We start from the raw sequence: 17,129 nt of genomic DNA, 5'->3' as shown, positions 1-17,129 counted from the left end.
TCAAACATCATGAGTGTTGGCTATCAAAATAATTTTAATATTAAATTAGATTATAAAAGTCTTTGATATAATCACTGATGATAGCAACATAGGAATGTAGACACTTAGTCTTATTGTCCTAAAATTAAAAATTTTTAACTTTACTTTAAAAGTTAGTTTTTTTTCTAAGAAATTATATTTTATGAGTTCTTTCTCAAGACTCAATGTCTCTCACTCTTGAAAGAAGTACAGAGCTAGAAACTTGTTCTTTGAATCTAATGGATAGGAATGTCAGTAAACAGAAGACATATTCTTCTTGAAGAAAGTAGTTGAAAAATGATTCTAAAACTATCTCCACATATCAAAAGACCAAAAGAGAGGAAAAAAAGAGATGAAAGTGAGATCACCAGTATATCATGTTTCTACCAAGAGACATGGTTCTTGTCCTCGGAAAGGGGAAGAAATTAACTGGTAAAGAAAGTATCCATAACCTTTAAGTTAGTAGAGCTTATCTTCTCTTTTATTATTTGCTTCTTAATAAATTCACATGGATACTCCACTACACCCACACAGAAAACTGAGAAAATGTATATCCCTTCAATGAGGCTACAGAAGTGGAAAGAAGTCAGGAAATGAAAAGAGAGAAACTTGGTTTTATCTTCATAGTTTTTAAAGAGTTATAAAAGAATAAACAGCATTGTTTGCCTGTGATCACCCTTCCTTAGTCTTTTCAAAACAGATGAAAGAACAATGGAAAAGTAAATACTCTTCACCTTTATTACCTGCTAAGTTGGTTTCAAATAAATGGTGGGCATATCAGTTACATTGCTTACCCCTTGGGGAAACACACACACACACACACACACACACACACACAGAGCTAAAGCTGAGAGAATATCAGATATTTCCATTTTATACTGAAAAGTCCAGGTCAGTGTCAAACCCCCTTGGAAATGTTTAAAATGAGACATACAGAAGATCAAGATCTCACCTATATCATCCTTTTAAGAAAGCACTTCTCTCACTTTTCTTCCCTTAATTAATACGTTAATGGGAAATAAAGTGAAGGACTAGCACAATGAAGGACATTCTCTTTAATAAGATGAGACATCATGCCTCAGCTGTCTTGATGAGATCTGGAAATTGACAAGTACCACATCCCTGCTGATAACTAGAAATAAAGGCCCCCACCCCAAGCTGCAACTCAGCCATGCTTATCCTTCTCTCCATTGTGTAGCAGCCATCAAGAAAAATTATTTGAGCAGCAGTATCTCCAACAGATGGCTTGGAGACAACTTAGAATTGAAAAAAAAAAGAACCTATGAGAAGAAAATTGTGACTTGATCTGAGACATCAATACATAGGCAAGGGACTGTTCACCAGCCCTATTCTCTAGCTATAGGATGGAAGGGCAGAGTTGTTCTACACATGTCTTAGCCAGACTTCTTTGATTCATGCCAGACTGCTGCTGGCTGCCTATCCCAACTCTGTGAGTGTCAAGGAGCAATCTATCTCTATTCTTCTTTTCCCAGCATCAAGTTCTTCAGAGAGAATCCATCCAAGGTAGTATTAGATGAGAGAAATATTGCCTTCCAATCCCCTTGCCTTTTTCTCCCTTGTCTCTCAATGACCCAGACCAGCTTTCTCTCTTGTTCCTTAGTTGCATGCCCTAGTTTTCTTTATCATCCACGTGGTTGTGGCAGAAATCAGAATGTGTCTTGCAAAACTCCAACCACTGGAGCATAACTGACCAATGAACCCAGATGCCACCCTCTGAATCCACCACTGTGCTGGCTGAGCCAATGCCTCCCACAGTCTGCTTCCAGGCAAGGACGGAGTGCAGCAGAAAAACTAAGCAGGCACAGTTCTGAGAGGTACAAACTCCTCCAATAGGAGCCTTTGGCCCAAGGACTATGCAAAGACATTGCCTGAACTTTCTTAGAATTATACTGTACTCTACAACTTTTCCTTCCCTACCCCCTCTCCTTCCCTTTCTCTTACACAGTGGCTAGACCACATCATGACTTGAAAGCTCTTCCAACTGCCTCCTACTTTCCCTGTAATCAAACTTACATGTTTGCTTCTTGGAGGACTATGGCTCTACCTCTTTAATTAACCCTGTTTTGACATGTTCCTTGAAGGTCTGCTGAAGGATTAGCTTCTTTGTCCAACAAATGCATGCAAGAGGGCTTAGTGTGTAGCTCTGAGGAAGTCTAGAGTAGGTCATGTGCAAAATGTATTGGTGTACAGAGCAAGGAATCGAAGGATGGGATCCAGAGTCAGAGCACCAGTGGAGATGCTCACCTTTAGATGCTCAGAGACAGTGGGTATGTGCAAAATTCCATAACAGCATTAAGGAAGAAACAAGTGGTAAAAGGAAAGAAACACAGAAAGTACATCAAGGGCAAAAATCCCTTTCCCATTCAGAGACATCCTTTTGTAACAACTGCCTGGAATAGCACAGGAGATATAAACCATGCTGCTTACCAAGATCTAGAAAGTAACAGTAGAAAAAAAAAAGAAATATCTCAGGGAAAATATTATGAAACTAGGGTCAGCAAACATTTTCTGAAAAGTTAAAATGTAAAATCATTCTTAGCTTGGATACCAAACAAAAACAAATGGAGAATCAAATTTGGTCCAGGGGTCATGGTTTGTAATGCCTGGCCTAGAGCAGTGGTGAGCAGCCCTAGCTGCCCAACAGGTAATTCAGGAAACATAAAAATGTTGTATTTATAGTTCATTCAAAATGAAAATAATCTCAGCATCCTAGCAGAGAAGTGCATATTGTTACAATTTAAATTATCAACTTGGGGAGTTCTCTGATGGCCTAGCGGGTTGAGGCTCCTGTGTTCTCACCGCTGTGGCTCTGGTCGCTGCTGTGCGGCATAGGTTCAATCCCTGGCCCAGGAATTCCCACATACTGCCTGTGTGGCAAAAAAGAAAAAAAAAAATACAAAAAAAAAAAAAAAAAAAACAAGAGAGAACCTGAAATAAACGTTGCAACTCTCATAAAATAAATAAATAAATAAATTATCAACTTGATTGAATAGAAATAGAATGTTGCTGAGAGAACTGCCTTCTTTTTAAGTCGTAAAAATGTTCCTTTTCTTAGTATGTTTGAGAACTAGCAACAAGAAGACAGCTGTCTGATCTTTTAGGCATAAATTCCATTCAGAGCTACATTATGCAACTAAATGGCTCCTCATAACCAAATGTGATGTATTCTATTTCCTTGTTCCAGAACCATTCCATGGAGCACATGGTATCCAGACTTTGGCTTGGCATTTTGTTTGATTTTCAGAAAGGAGTTGGCCCTTTATCTTTCCTGCTACTTTGGTCTCCACCACCTGAAATTTGCTACATATTATGTTTGATGTGGCAAAATATCAATAAGTAGGGATGATGATATAGTCATTTATTAAGAATTTGTTTCTTTGTGCTTAACGTGGTTACACACAGTACCTTATCTGATATGACACCATGAATTTCATGCTTTTATGGATGATGACACTGGGATTCAAGGAGGTGTTATGATTTGACCCAGGTAATAGAATTAATCTATCTGTAGTAGAATATTTTTGTCTTTGCCAGTACAGTACTTTTTCCCTTTCTTCTGGTGGTAGAAGAACCGTTTTCCTACTGCCCATTCCACACTGTAGGATCTTGGTAGATCTGTCACTTCTATGACCCAGCTTTTCACCCACCTAGCCCTCAAGTGTGGATGAGTCTCCAGAATCAATAGTCAGGATGGATACAGTTAATAGTCCAGAACTGACTATGTGATCCTTGAAGGACCAGAGGCTGGGCCATATTCATGGCTGCTGAGAAAAAAATCATCTCCTACTTTCATGATAATGAGTGTATGAGTCATATATATTTAGGGTACCAGTGGCCTTTGTCATTATAGAAACATAGCCTGCTAATGAGTGATGGCAGTATTGAGGAAAGCAGAGCTGAGAGATGGAAAGAAAGTGAATCATATGACACCCTTCTGAATTCCGGTGTAGCTAAAGCTAGTGCCAATCCTTGGTCTTGCCAGGAGCAAAGGCCAATAGATACCCCTTTTGTTTAAACTAGTGTTGGATCTATACTAATGCAATAGGGAAAGTTCTGGCTAATACAGTATTAGAGCCAGAATTTGACCTAATACATCAGATTATATAACCACACTAATTACTATATGTCTTCATTAAAGACAAATTAGAGGTCGTAGTCATATCATTGTTAATAGCATAATCAAGATAAAATGTAGAAATAGTAGCTAAATGCCCCCCCACGCATAGCCCTAGTCATGGTCATTAATATTTTTGGTTATAATTAATTTTTTATGTTTTTCCACAAATATCTTGATGACAGGTACCATATCTTATCCACCCCTATAATCCTTCTGCTGAGCCCAGTCCCTAGGATTTAGAAGGTGTTCAGTAAATACTTTTGAATAAACAAATATTTATAGTAATTTGTCAATAATAGAAGTCTGCCTCTTATTTCAAGTTATCTTGGAAAACTCTTTCCAAGTTAGCTGCATGTTCTAATCTCTTCTTTATTCAGATCTTTGCTTAAAAAATTTGACCTCTACCTGAGGGGTTTTCCAACAGAGATTTCTTTTTTTTTTATTATTTTCCCACTGTACAGCAAGGGGGTCAGGTCATCCTTAGATGTATACATTGCAGTTACAGTTTTTTCCCCCACCCTTTCTTCTGTTGCGACATGAGTATCTAGACATAGTTCTCAATGCTATTCAGCAGGATCTCCTTATAAATCTATTCTAGGTTGTGTCTGATAAGCCCAAGCTCCTGATCCCTCCCACTCCCTTCCCCTCCCATCAGGCAACCACAAGTCTCTTCTCCAAGTCCATGATTTTCTTTTCTGAGGAGATGTTCATTTGTGCTGGATATTAGATTCCAGTTATAAGTGATATCATATGGTATTTGTCTTTGTCTTTCTGGCTCATTTCGCTCAGTATGAGATTCTCTAGTTCCATCCATGTTGCTGCAAATGGCATTATGTCATCCTTTTTTATGGCTGAGTAGTATTCCATTGTGTATATATACCACTTCTTCCGAATCCAATCATCTGTCGATGGACATTTGGGTTGTTTCCATGTCCTGGCTATTGTGAATAGGGCTGCAATGAACATGCAGGTGCATGTGTCTCTTTTAAGTAGAGTTTTGTCCGGATAGATGCCCAGGAGTGGGATTGCAGGGTCATATGGAAGTTCTATGTATAGATTTCTAAGGTATCTCCAAACTGTTCTCCATAGTGGCTGTACCAGTTTACATTCCCACCAGCAGTGCAGGAGGGTTCCCTTTTCTCCACAGCCCCTCCAGCACTTGTTATTTGTGGATTTATTAATGATGGCCATTCTGACTGGTGTGAGGAGGTATCTCATGGTAGTTTTGATTTGCACTTCTCTTATAATCAGCGATGTTGAGCATTTTTTCATGTGTTTGTTGGCCATCTGTATATCTTCCTTGGAGAAATGTCTATTCAGGTCTTTTGCCCATTTTTCCATTGGGTTGTTGGTTTTTTTGCTGGTGAGTTGTATAAGTTGCTTGTATATTCTAGAGATTAAGCCCTTGTCAGTTGCATCATTTGAAACTATTTTCTCCCATTCTGTAAGTTGTCTTTTTGTTTTCTTTTTGGTTTCCTTTGCTGTGCAAAAGCTTTTCAGTTTGATGAGGTCCCATGGGTTTATTTTTGCTCTAATTTCTATTGCTTTGGGAGACTGCCCTGAGAAAATATTCATGATGTTGATGTCAGAGAGTGTTTTGCCTATGTTTTCTTCTAGGAGTTTGATGGTGTCCTGTCGTATATTTAAGTCTTTCAGCCATTTTGAGTTTATTTTTGTGCATGGTGTGAGGGTGTGTTCTAGTTTCATTGCTTTGCATACAGCTGTCCAGGTTTCCCAGCAATGCTTGCTGAATAGACTTTCCTTTTCCCATTTGATGTTCCTGCCTCCCTTGTCAAAGATTAATTGACCATAGGTGTCAGGGTTTATTTCCGGATTCTCTATTCTGTTCCATTGGTCTGTCTGTCTGTTTTGATACCAGTACCACACTGTTTTGATGACTGTGGCTTTGTAGTATTTCTTGAAGTCTGGGAGAGTTATGCCTCCTGCTTGGTTTTTGTTTCTCAGGATTGCTTTGGCGATTCTGGGTCTTTTGTTGTTCCATATAAATGTTTGGATTGTTTGTTCTAGTTCTGTGAACAATGTCATGGGTAATTTGATAGGGATTGCATTGAATCTGTAGATTGCTTTGGGTAGGATGGCCATTTTCACAATATTGATTTTTCCAATCCAGGAACATGGAATATCTTTCCATTTCTTTACATCTTCTTTGATTTCTTTGATTAAAGTTTTATAGTTCTCGGCATATAGGTCCTTTACCTCCTTGGTCAGGTGTATTCCGAGGTATTTGATTTTGTGAGGTACAATTTTAAAAGGTATCGTATTTTTGTATTCCTTTTCTAATGTTTCATTGCTGGTATACAGAAATGCAACTGACTTCTGAATGTTAATCTTATATCCTGCCACTTTGCTGAATTTATTAATCAGTTCAAGGAGTTTTGGGGTTGAGTCCTTAGGGTTTTCTAGGTATAGTATCATATCATCTTCATACAGTGACAGTTTGATCTCTTCTCTTCCTATATGGATGCCTTTTATTTCTTTTGTTTGTCTAATTGCTGTGGCTAAGACTTCCAAAACTATGTTGAAGAGCAGTGGTGAGAGTGGGCATCCCTGTCTGGTTCCAGATTTGAGTGAGAAGGCTTTCAGTTTTTCCCCATTGAGGAGATTTCTTATAGTCACCTGTTCATCAATCTTCTCCCCATCTTACTTTAGTTTTCTTTTTCTTTTCTTTTCTTTTTTTGTCTTTTTAGGGCTGTACCTGTGGCATATGGTGGTTCCCAAGCTAGGGGTCAAATTGGACCTGTACCTGCTGGCCTACACAGCCACAGAATGCAGTATCCAAGCCGCACCTGTGACCTACATCACAGTTCATGGAAACACTGGATCCTTAACCCACTAAGCGAGGCCAGGGATTGAACCTGCGTCCTCATGGATGATAGTCAGATTTATTTCCACTGATCCACAAGAGGAACTCCTACTTTAGTTTTCTTGGTAATGGCTATCACCTACTGAAATACTTAAACTTCATTCCTTATCACTTTCACAGAATGTAAGCTTCTTGAGAGTAGAGACTCACATATAGAGAGCTCTCAAAAATGATTGAATGATTGAATATTTTCACTGTAGGTAGTGTAAACTGGGGGAGCATTCAATTCTACATTTCTAATACCTTCCTTAGATATTTGGTTTAATATTTTATAATTAAAATATAATTAAATTTAATATTTGTATATTTTAATGTGATACATTTTAAAAATTGTGAAAGGAGGTCCTAAGTAAATATTTGCCATTGTGTAAATTCTAAAATCTAATCATCTTCTATTAAACCCATACTAGTAATCATATTGATTAACACAGTATTGCCTAAAGACAATCTGCTACACCAGCCATCTGTTTGCTCATGGTGTTATGATAATGATATCTTAGCCTTGACTACCTATAATAATATATTATGGCTTAGTGGCATCTCCAGGTATATCATGATTGATCCATATAAACTGAATATGTTAGTTATAAAAATACCTTGTTTTTATATAACTTAATACAATTGTCTAAATCAGCAGTTTTTAAGTAAATACAGAGATGGACCCAAAGCAGTGGTAACTTACTAGTAAAACTGTATTTTGGGAAATTCTACAATGTAAAAACAATAGTTATATAGGAAAAAAATTTAGATAAAAATGTCTTAAAGTGATCATGAAAAGAATGATATGCAGATTAACTAAAAAACATAATAATTTTTTTTCTTTTTAGGGCCCAAACTGTGGCATATGAAAGTTCCAGGCTATGGATTAAATCAGAGCTGCAGCTACCAGCCTACACCACAGCCACAGCCACAAAAATGTGAGATCCAAGCTGTATCTGTGACCTCCACCACAGCTCATGGCAATGCCAAATCCTTAACCCATTGAGCTGGGCCAAGGATTGAACCTGCATCCTCATGGATACTAGTTGGATTCATTACCACTGAGTCACAATGGGAACCCCTACATATTCAATTTTTACTTCTTGTTTTACTAATCTCCCAGTTAGACTGACTTCAAGACAGAGCTTGAAAAACTATGGCAATCAGCATTGTTCCCTCTCTCCTGGTTTGTGTGTCTAAGCATTGCTGTTGTTGGTAACGTTTAGGGCTACTAAAAATGACATACTCACTATTTTTCCAAGAAAACCATGAACTTTAAAAATATTATATTATAATTACAATACAAATCAGAGCCCTGAGTAGTTAAAATAATAACAGTGCATTGCCTTTGCTGACTCTAAGTGTCTAGCTGCTTCTTGTTCTTTATTTCTCCCATTAACAGAGAGAACAGCTGTGGTTCTACATGGGATACACCTGGCAGCTTGAGGCCTCCAGATGTCAACTCCTGCTCAAAAAAAAAAACAAAACAAACAAACAAAAAAAAAACATAAGAAGAAGAAAGCACTCCTCCTAGAGATAATGTTTCCTTCAGAGGCAATTAGCGTTTAGAGTAGAGATTAAAGGAGAGAAATGGGGGAAGCAAAGAAGCCAGATTTCCATTTGATTTTCACCTGTAATAAAGACAGAGGACATGTTAAAACACCAGTTCCTTGACCAAGGGATCACCTCTTTCTATTTGTAAAGTATAACTAAGTCTCTGCTCATGATTTTCTGTGCAAATGTGTGACCTGGCTGTAGTTTCACCTTCCTTCTTAATATCACACTTGGTCCTGGTTTTCTGCCTACCGTGGAAAAAGGGTGGCTCTGTGACACTTAGAACAAGGAGATAGAGCCATGCAAAATGCTGTACCCTGGAACCTGGGGTGTGAAGGAAAGTAAGAACTTTACTGTGCTAAATGCCAGCTTTTTTAAAAGCTGTGCTAAAATGCCAGCTTTTTAAATTGAAGTATAGTTAATGTACAAAGTTGTGTTAGATTCAAGAGGACCAGCTCTTTTGTTTCGAAACTTTAACGAAAAGTTAAGTGTAATCTACAAATTTCAAACTCTAGACCAATCACAGCTCTTCAGAGTGTATATAAAATTATACATACAAATGTGATGAAATACTTGAATGCAATAAATGTCCAGAATAGACCTAGCCTTATCCAGGCTGAAATGCTAATATTTGCAACAGCCTCATACAGAATGAGCTAAAGAGGTATATCTATTTCTGATTACTTATCCTTGCTCTCCACCAAGGAAAATGTCCAAGCGATGGTCACTTTGAATTGAGACCAAAAGAAGAAAAACAAGCCATCACCCTTACAGTTATAGTCAGGAAAATAGATTTCTTCCTTGCAGTTTTAGTTTCTTTTGAAAAAGGATCCCCTTTATTTACTGTTATAGTCATGAAGTAAACTCAACTGGACTTAGAACTTTTCATGAGATTGAATTTATGCACTTGTATCAAAAATTCAAGTTCACAAATTACTTCTCACATTCTCACACTATACACACAAACACAGACAGACATTCAGACTAAAGTATTTTACTTCATCTTCTCTGTTAATTCCCACTAAGAATTTCTAGAGGCATTTTGCAACTCTTCTTCTCATATAACTTTATGATACATACAATATAATACCGTTTTTGACTACATGTATGTCCCTAGGTAGTGCCTTTTACTTCATCTTATTTGAATAATAATGAAAAATATATTTTCTTTTTTTAATTTAATTTTATTTTTTTTAATTTATTTTTTTCCCCCACCCTTTGTTCTGTTGCAATATGAGTATCTAGACATAGTTCTCAATGTTACTCAGCAGGATCTCCTTGTAAATCTATTCTAAGTTGTGTCTGATAAGCCCAAGCTCCTGATCCCTCCCACTCCCTCCCCCTCCCATCAGGCAGCCACAAGTCTATTTTCTAAGTCCATGATTTTCTTTTCTGAGGAGATGTTCATTTGTGCTGGATATTAGATTCCAGTTATAAGTGATATCATATGGTATTTGTCTTTGTCTTTCTGACTCATTTCACTCAGTATGAGAGTCTCTAGTTCCATCCATGTTGCTGCAAATGGCATTATGTCATTCTTTTTTATGGCTGAGTAGTATTCCATTGTGTGTATATACCACATCGTCCTAATCCAAACATCTGCTGATGGACATTTGGGTTGTTTCCATGTCCTGGCTATTGTGAATAGTGCTACAATGAACATGTGGGTGCATGTGTCTCTTTTAAGTAGAGTTTTGTCTGGATATATGCCCAAGAGTGGGATTGTGGGGTCATATGGAGGTTCTATGTATAGATTTCTAAGGTATCTCCAAACTGTTCTCCATAGTGGCTGTACCAGTTTACATTCCCACCAACAGTGCAGGAGGGTTCCCTTTTCTCCACAGCCCCTCCAGCACTTGTTATTTGTGGACTTATTAATGAGGGCCATTCTGACTGGTATGAGGTGGTATCTCATGGTTGTTCTGATTTGCAGAAAAATCTATTTTCTTTCATTACTTACTACTTAAATCACTTGCTCTACTTGCCAAATCACAATCTCCACCAGGACAGTCATAAATGCCACCACCATAAAATAATCGTGTAGCCAAGAAATGACTAATCCATCCTGAAAATGAACCTAGGAAACAGATATTTAGTTCTTTGCCCACATTCTCAAAAGAGTTTCCTTAGGTCACCATTAGGTAGCTATATCACTTGCTAAACAGCAACTCCAGTCATTCTTGGGTTTAATTTATTAACTCTCAGTCATCTCAATTCTGGCTCGAGCTAAAATCAGATGGATTATCTACAGAATTTATAATCCTAAGAGCCACATCTTTCAAAGACTAAGCACTCAGGGACAACTGAAATCTACAGATTGTCTTGTTAGGAACTTTTAAAAGCTTCCACTTACTAAGCAACAAGAAACAAAAAGCAAAGCAACATTTGGAGGAGCTGAAGAAAAAGATCTTTTAAAATTAAAACACCACACAGAGAGAGAGAGAGAGAGAGACACATACACACACGAATTCACTGAAATCCCTACAAGTGGCCATTGTTTGTTAGGATACAAGTATTTTTTTTATTAATTAAAAACAGCATTTAAAAAAGCAAATTGTTATATAAAGGATATTTAGTAAGATATGTAGAATAGTGGTCTATGTATACTCACTAGAAGCTGTAAGTCCTACCTCCCACCACCTGACCTAAATAAGCCTGGGTGCCTGGCATGCCCAGTGTGCATGCCCCTCAAGAAATTCAGCATCCCCAGCTGGGCTTGGCAGCAGTGGCCATGACCTTCCACCACAGTCCCCTGGGGAGGAAATGAGCCTGTACTTACCCTCAGCTTCCAAATCCATTATGTCCTCTCCAATTCCAGGCCCTGTCTAGAAGTCGGCTCCCCTTTCTTTCACTTGATATTGTCTCAACCCTTATGGTAATATTTTGTGGAGCTTCTAATGAAGTTGAAGGTTAAAAACTTAGCCAAGTCTTAAGAAGAGGACAGTACAAGCCACTGCATACTTAACTCCTAAATGTTGTATTTAAATATCAAGGAGCATTGTTCTTACCCCCCTCAGGCACAGGTCCAGGCACCAACATTTTTAGAAAGTTTGCTGAGTTATTCTAGTAGCCAATGAGAAGATCCCTGATTGACAACTAGCTTTCAGCTGTAGTTTAGGGAATCAAGACGATGGAAGCTACAGACACTAACGCACTGCTTCTCAAACTTTTGTGTGCACAGGAATTACCAGGGGTTCTGGTAAATGTTCTTGTTCTGGGGCTTAGCCTCCAGAGAATCAGATTCCACAGGCCATATGCAGAGACCTAGAACTTGCATTTTCCACAAGGGGCCCTGACGATTCCGATGCAGTGGTCACCAGACCGCCATTTAAGGAAGGGACTTAGAGAACAGACTTGTGGTTGCCAAGGGGAGAGAGAGGGAGAGAGATGGGTGGGGTGCCTGGCTTAACAGATGCAGCCTATGGCCTTTGGAATGGATAAGAAATGAGATCCTGCTGGGTAGCACTGGGAACTATGTCTGGTCACTTATGATGGAGCATGATAATGTGACAAAAAAGAATGGATACATGTATGTGTAACTGGGTCACCTTGCTGTACAGTAGAAAATTGAGAGAACACTGTAAACCAGCTATAATGGAAAAAAGTAAAAATCATTATATATTTAAAAAAAAAAAAAAGGAAGGACACTCATAACCCAGTGCTAAATACACTGGGGTGGTGATACTTATCATCATAACAAGTAGCCCAGAATCAACAAATCAATACAAACATCTTGAAAAACTCAATTATTTTATAAATTTATTTTACTATTCTTATATTGCACTATTTGAGTAATGTTCTTACTGGGAAAAATGAGTTAGGGGTTATCAAAATCCCAGTTTTGTTTTACAATCACTACATAGATGTTTATGGCATGTTGAAAATTATCCTCCCCTTGGCACCATCATGACTTATTTAGAAAATTAATCAGTTGAGATTCACTGTTTTGAGAAAAATAGGATAGAAAATATGAAAAAAAAAGTGAAAAAAGACTTTCTTTAATTGTCGTACATGCACATGTCTGTGTGAGTATGGTTTTCCCTGTTGGGGGGAAGGAGGAGAGGGGTAACAACTTAAAGGTTTTATTTTGAAATTTCTAAAGCTTTTAACTAATGATGTACACATAAAATATGGTTCTGTGATGGGTGCTCATTTTAGCTCAGTGTAACCCAACTGTCTTAATTAAAACTAACTACAGAGCAAGGAGCCTATTAAAAATGTTTGTTTCTCAAGACAGAAATTTTACACGAACAAGAATAGGATGAAAATAGAGTTCCCTGAAGAAAAATGTACATGTAAACCTAACACATAACAAGAAAAATGGCCCCATGCTATACAATGCATAACAATATTAGTTAATGTATGATGGATATATCACACCAATCTTTATTTACTTTTCAGACAAAAGTTTCCTGAATGATGTCAATAAAATTTTTATATCTGTACCTTTAAATTCTTTTCATTTTACAATTAAAAGAGCAAGTATTTCATTTAGTTAATTTTATTTTCTTCCAAATCAAGGTCTGAGATTCCCTATGCTCTCATCCATCTGAATCCTAGCTCCCAAAGAACAGGCACACCTGCAGAAGATCAAAGTTCTCATTGACCTTGGGAACACAGCAGTTTGAAAAGAATAATCTCATTTAGTAAAAAGAAAACCATATGTGAATCAACATTAACCGCTCTTAGCCCACATCAGAGATGATGGCTCCCTTGGCACCAGTTTGAGTTTTTAGCTAAGAAATTTGGCCTGAGCTTCCTTCTGCTTCGCCAGGACAGATTGATAAAGAGGTGCAACATTAGCTTAATCAGTTGCTCCATTTTTCTGAATTTTTCTAAATATGTCCTTCATAAGTTTGTTTGCAATAGAAATACAAAAAAAAGATGTTTTCACACATATTTTTTAACTCTGAAATCAGTTTCCTGTGCTAAGCAAGAATGGAGCTAAGCAAGTATGAGTAACATCCACTACCAACAACAACTACATACTCTTTGCCAGAGACTAGATTAGGTGTTTCACACACTTTGTATCTAATATGCACAATAATACCTGTAAAGTAACTAAGTTATTAGCCCATTATACAGATGAGAAAAGTAAGATTCAGACAGACCCAGTGCTTTGCCCCACATCAATTTACTTACAGGAACAGCAAAGTACTTCCAATATTATAATGATCCATAAGCCTTGAATCACATTTTTCTTCCTTCAGTGCTGTATTGAAAAAGTAAACAGTTACCTTTTATTTAGTGTTTACTTCATGTTGGGCACTTTTGTAAGCACTTAAACGCATTAATTCCTTTTAATATTGCTAATAATTCTGAGAAAAGTGTCTTTTCTTCTCACTGTACAAGTAATGAAACCGGGGCACAAAGAGGTCAAGCAACTTGCCTAAAGCCTCAAAGCTGATAAATGGAGGACCTATAATTTAACCCAGGCAATTAGCTTCTGATTATATGCTTATAACCATGATGTTATAAGAATATGAATAGATTCCAGGAGTTCCTGCTATGGTGAAGTGGGTTAATGATCTGGCTTGTCTCTGTGGAGGCAATCCTCAGCCCAGGGCTGTGGGTTAAGGATCCATCATTGCTGCAGCTGTGGCATAAGTCACAGCTGCAGCTCTAGATTCAATCCCTGGACTGGAAACATACATATGCCACGGGTACAGCCATAAAAAGACAAAAAAAAAAGAATATTAATAGGTTCCAAATAGCCATTGTTCTTGAAATGTACAACTACATACTCCATATACATCAAGATTTATCATAACAAGACATAATGTCAATGTGAATAATTCTTATTGACAAAAAAAGGAAGACTCTAATCCTTATCTGCCAAAATTTGGGCAGTGGAGACTGACCAGACATCAGAAACACTATGCTGTTTGAGATGACCACTGTTTTTTTTTTTTTTTTTCACCAATCAAGAAATTTCAGAGTAACAAGCATTTCCTTCTAAATAAAGGTGATTTTTTTGTAAGCCCATTAGCATATCTAAAGATACAACCAACAGCAAATGGGAATAATAGGTAGAGCTAAACAACACTGTAGTAGTAGGAGAGGTGATGCTACATATAATTTCCATCAAGTTGATGTTTCTGAGTTTTGGCATCACAATCATGATGCACAAATGTAAGTGTAATGAATCTTATAGGAAATAAATGCATATCACTTCATAAAAGAGGAAAATCCTGAGAAGGAAAAGGAGAGGTAATCTCTGTAAGATCCAGTAGTTCCTGGTAGATTTGTCAAATTTGAAACAGAGGGGAAAAGATGTTTATTACTCTGTCTTAGGGCAACTGGTCATGACGTAACAGCTTAAGTTCAGAGACTTGTTTTACAAAAGCCACAAGACTCATTAGCAAACAATAATTCCATTAAAAGAAAGAAGAGATACGAATTGACAGAGGAAAGAAAATTATAACATTCTTTTACTTATTAAAGTAGCAAATGTCAACGCTGAATTCAGAATATGTACTACCTAGATTTCCATGCAGAGAGATACTCATAAGAATGGAGTCTCTTGGAGCTTTGGTGTTGTTGCTTCTCTATACCCCACCTCCTTTATTCCCCTGGGAGTTCAGCCCAGGGCAATTACAGGGTTGCTATCACAGCAGCTGTCCCTGTGGTATGGTGCTGATTTTCTGCATGCAAAAATGTGTGCTCCAGAGAGACATGAAGGTGTGAGTTAACACTGTCTGATTCAAGTCTTCTGGGAAGACTCAGGCTTATTGTGTTATACAGAAAAGAAAATACTGAGTAGAAGTTTTGTTCTTAAAATTTTGATTGTTGTTCTAGTTTTATTTAATCACTAATATTCTAAAATGAATTCTTTATATAGAATTAATGAAAGGTACATAGAAATCACTTAAGGAATTTTTTAATGCCTAGCTTCTGATCCCTGCCTATAATTCAATGAACAAATAACAAAAGAAAGGAAATGGCAAAAGGCTTTGCATTTCAAATGAGTGTATTTGTTCACTTAAATAGATAATATTGTTTTTCAAAATTTAATATTCTCTAACTATTAGGATGACCTCTTTAAAAGTTTCCTTTTTAGTCTCTTTCTAAGAATCATCTGATCCACCTAAGAGCCAGTTTCTACATTGCTAAACTTGACCGTTCACTCCCCTCAAGAGAGGATGTCAATACAATATTTTAGAAATAAAATGCATGGTGTTTGGGAATTAAATATTCATTGCGACTTCATTCAAAGCGTGGTATCACAAGCTACATTATTTTTTTCTTTGGAAATATAAATTCTGCAACTTACAGGGCATGGCACTTTTGCAAACAGATTGCCATATGCCTTTGATTTCACTGAGAGACATGCCATCTGCCACCATATTCAGTAATGATTCCCAAAAAAATATAAAGAAGAAGAAGGAGGAGAAGGAGAAGAAAAAAAGAAGGGAAGGAGAGAGATGAAAGAGGAGGAGACTAGCAGAAGATTGTGATCACATGCAGGAATGTTGCCCATCGTTTCAGTCTAGGATCTGGCTTGGTACTGGTTCACATTCCCTCTAGTTACGAAGCCAAAGCCAGAAAATATCAACTAAATCCTCCCTTTTTTTCCGTAGGCGATGAACTGAGTACAGTGCAGTTTGCTCAGCATGATTATTGATATAGGTTTAGAAATAAGTCTTTGATACAAAAGTAAAAGCCAAAAATCCTAAGGCAATTTATACTTTAAAGGAGTTTTAGCCCAGGGACTGGGATTAAAACAGGGAGAACTTGCTTGTGTACAGTTAATTTATCTGTAAAAAATGCAATACCTTCATGGGTGTGTGGAGAAAGAAGAAAATGGCAAGGAATCAGGGACTTGGGGAGGATGTATTTATATTGAGGAAAATATCTAAATCTACTTTGTGCTATGTTTTATCAAGTTGAAATCATCCCAGTATATATTTTAACTCTGCATAATAAAATTACTTAATAAATCCCTTAAGATGATTCTCAAAGAACAGAACTAATTTTTCTAAGAAGCTTAAAAAAAGAAATCTCTCTTAAATGCATGGACACAGTGACCTCACAGTCAATATTTTGCCAAAGAAACAAAATAGAGTAGAATGAATTGTAAATTTCACCGGAAAAATTTTACCAAAAAAAAAAAAAAACTATGTGTTTATTTGATTTTATTTGCTTGAAAGAGGAAAAGATTCAAAGCCTATGGAACAGATTTTGTCTAAGAAAATACTATATGAACAACACAGCTGGATTTTGACCAAATTTTTCTTATAAAAGGGGAAAAAGTTTACTAAATTAAAACTGGTTTTGAGAATGAAATGTAACCCTTTTTCAGAAATCTGCAGCCAATATTACAAGGTAGTCTTATACCTAGTTTATGAGATTTCTTTGAAATGTTTTATCCCAGATTCGGAGCTGGGGGGGGGGGGGGGAGGTGGTTTCCAAATAATTGAATTTCCGGTACCCTTCCAAGAAATAAAATTTAATGAATTTATATGCAGCTCCCCAAAAGTACTAATTACAAGAAATAATTATATTTGGGTTGTTGTAGAAATTTCATGTCACTATTTATTGAAAGGTATCTAAAAA

General features: G+C 37.0%; 1 protein-coding gene across 14 annotated transcripts in view; it reads right to left on the bottom strand.

Moving 5' to 3' along the window:
* The window catches only part of LOC146406165 (uncharacterized), an 888,277-nt gene that overhangs the window by 781,203 nt on the left and 89,945 nt on the right, over positions 1-17,129 (bottom strand). For 9 of the 14 annotated variants that reach the window (XM_084963630.1, XM_084963627.1, XM_084963621.1 and 6 more), the window contains exon 3: positions 13,716-13,785. The exons of the other annotated variants lie outside the window; for them this stretch is intronic. The gene's annotated coding sequence lies outside the window, so the exon portion shown is untranslated. The remainder of the gene's footprint in view (positions 1-13,715; positions 13,786-17,129) is intronic. 14 annotated transcript variants of the gene reach the window in all.

Source organism: Sus scrofa, chromosome 1 (genome assembly GCF_054392235.1).
Source record: "Sus scrofa isolate SSC_HxYL_T2T_F1_AM1 chromosome 1, Sscrofa_HxYL_maternal_Yorkshire_Landrace_v2.0, whole genome shotgun sequence".
NCBI lineage: Eukaryota > Metazoa > Chordata > Mammalia > Artiodactyla > Suidae > Sus > Sus scrofa.
This window is presented reverse-complemented; position numbering and strand designations above follow the sequence as displayed.